Genomic DNA, 3,135 nt, shown 5'->3' with positions numbered 1-3,135 from the left:
GTCCCGTCCCAGCCGAGGCGCCCGGCGGCTGCGTCTCCCGACCCCTCGCTCCCTCCTCCGCTGGGGGATGGATGTTCCCGGAGCGGCGTTAAAGCCTTTCGGAGCATGGAATTTTCATTTTTTTTTTCCTATTATATTTTTTTTTTAAAGAGAGATCCCAGTGGTTTTCACCAACCCTCTGGTGGTCACAGGATCCATTGTGGGGAAGAAAAAAACAAGAAAAAAAGACAACCCCCCACCTTAGCACCCAGGGGGTTTGGCTCCCTGGGAGCTCGGCTCCGAACCACGGCGGTGGGCAGGATTCGTCCCTCATGCCACCTGTGGTGCAGTGCCTTGTGAAGCCTTAGGAGCCAGGAGAGCACCTCAGTTTTCCAGGATGTTGTTTTTCCTTTCCGTTGTTTGAACGTTTCTTTTCATTTTTAGGGTAGGTTAAAGGAGGAATTCATTTTTTTTTTCATTTTTTTTTTTCCAAGCCTATGAAAATAACAGCAGAAGCGGACCTGTGACCTTTTTTGCCCACGATCTCCGCTGTGGAGGTGATGCCGCGTCCTAGAGACGGGGCTGAGTGTCCGGGAAGGGAAGGGATGAGGAAAGCGCTTTGGTTTTCCCCTCCTCCCTTCAAGAACCAGCAATGAACCACCAAAAAAAAGAGGAAAAAAAAACCCCAAACCCAAACAAACAAAGCAAAGAACCCCCTGCTTGGGAAACATGGAATTCATCTCTTTAGCAGCAGGATTTTGGGAACTAAGTGTGTGCAGAACGGTTTGGGGATGGAAGGGAGCCACGGGGCCGCAGGGATGCTCGGCGTTGGGGGATGCCGCTGCTCCGGCTCTGTGCCTGACTCTGCCGCTTCCTCTGCCCTCAGCCTCAGTTTCCCCTCCCATAGTGGGGGTTTGTGCTCTGAAATCCCATTGGAGCCACTGGGGAATCCAGAAAACACTCTGGGAATATTTTGATTGGCAAACTGAGAGGTGCCAGCTCATATGAGCCCCTCTGGGCTGTTTGTGGTTGATTTTCCCCCTCCGGATCCCTCTGGGTGGGGAAAGAATATTCTTGAAATTCGGCACATTTTCTTATTAGTTTATAAAAAGATTTTTTTTTCTTTATTTAAAAAAACCCCCACAATTAACACCTCCCCTCCTCCCTGCAGTGACAGCCGTTCTCATGGGACGATACCAAATACACGCTCAGTCGAATGTGCTATGGTCACTGATTCCCATCACTCTTCCGTGGATTTTATAGTCGAGAGAGATTTGAATGGTTTGTTTTAGTATTGACTGTTCGGAAGGGACAGGAACTGCTGCCACTGCCCCATCCAGGCTGGGAAGGGCTCGTCTCTGCGGCGGAGCTGCTGAAATAGGGATTTACACTGATTTTTCCTGTTCCAATTTGCAGGGAAAGGGGGAAAGTAAAATTGGAATGAATTTGGGAGCAGAGGGATGATTCCAGATCATCCGGGCAGGAGGAGACCTGGGAGCAATGCCACCGGGCGAGCTGATTTGGGGCAAAAAGGAGGGAATTTGGAACCACCCTCGCATTGATCCTTTGACTCATTTGTGTTCCAAAGTGGAGAGCAGCACTCCCGCTCGAGCCAACCCCGGCTTGGAATCGGCTGGCATCGGGAAGGGAACGCCTAACAGTTCCTGTCCTGCATCCCATCTCGACAGCGGGAGCTGAGGGGGGGGGGGGGCAGCGCCGTGAGTGAGCAATGAGAGGGAAAAAAAGAGAAAAAAGAAAAAAACAAAAAAAAAAAGAAGAGAAAAGGATAAAAAAAAAAGCTACCTCAAGGTATGACGTTACCTCAGCAATTGAATCTTTTTTTTTTTTTTTTTTTTTTTTTGGCTTGCTGATATTTTATATAAAAGCTGATAGTCTTGAATATTTTATTTTTTTAATGAAAAGAGAAGTTAAGTTTCATAATTTCTTATGAGCCAGGAGTTGCGCGCAGGTACCCCGGCGTTATGAGCTCTCTATGGAGAACGACAGGAACCGCAGACATAGTGGAAAAGATGGGAGCACCACATTAGCTTTGGCCTTTGCCACCAGCGCAGGAATTCCACCCAACCACCAGAGCTGTCGGATGTCGCGACTCCGCGAGACCTTGGACAAATTGGAGCCAACTGATACTTTCAATTGGGGGAAAAAAAAAATGTAATCTCTTTTTTTCTTTTTTTTTTTAACTAAATTTAAGCAACTCAGCCCAGCCCTGCCCTGGCTGAAGGGCCTTTTCCACCCAGCTCCAGCGAGGAATGCCATGACTGAGAGCTTTGGGAGGAGAACTCTCCCATCCTGGGATGATGGGATGTAGTGGGAGGTGGCCCTGCCCATGGCAGGGGGGTTGGAACTGGATGATCGTTAAGGTCCCTTCCAACCCAAACCATTCGATGACGCGAGGATGGGGCTCCTCGGCAGTGCTGACTGCGGGGCACACAGGGTTTGCTGGTATCTAAACCGCACCAGCTCAGGCGATTTCTTTTCTAACCCTTGGAAGCCATATATATATAGGTATATATATAGATAGATAGATAAATCAGTTTATCTCTATCCCAGAACCCAGCTGGATCTGCCTCCTGCGTTGCCACGGGGGCAGCATCAAAACCATCTTCTCCACTATGGTGCTGTGAATGTTTTACTGAGATTTGCCTCCGTTTTACCGAGGATTAGCGATTTAAAGGAAAAAAAAAAAAAAACCAAAAAAAAAAAGGAAAAAAAAAAAGTGAGAAAAGAGAAAGGAATTAATGAAATTAATGGGATTAACAGGAGCTAATGCTTTTATATAAAACGCACATTGAGGAGAGCGAGGATGAAGCTGACCCTGCGGACCGTTGGGTTTAAGCCTCTCGGCCCCCTTGGAAAGGTTCGCAGGGGGTTTTGAAGTCCCATCTTGCTATTTTTCACCAGACCCGCAGCAAAATGAGCCTTAACTTGGATGGGAAATACAAACAATTTGGTGGGTGAAATGAATTTGGGAGCAGCCGGTGCTGCCGTCCCCATCCCAGAAACATTTGGGACGGGCGAGGAGTCCACCTGGCATCAGCCCTTGGGATGATGACCCTTTTTACCCCCATAAATTTGGGGTCAAAGGAGCAGAATCCAAGCCTGGCACAGCCCGGCGGCACCTCCCGCCCTCAGGGC

Source organism: Cuculus canorus, chromosome 25, assembly GCF_017976375.1.
Source record: "Cuculus canorus isolate bCucCan1 chromosome 25, bCucCan1.pri, whole genome shotgun sequence".
NCBI lineage: Eukaryota > Metazoa > Chordata > Aves > Cuculiformes > Cuculidae > Cuculus > Cuculus canorus.
The sequence above is the reverse complement of the archived record's forward strand: the minus strand, read 5'-3'. Positions refer to the sequence as shown.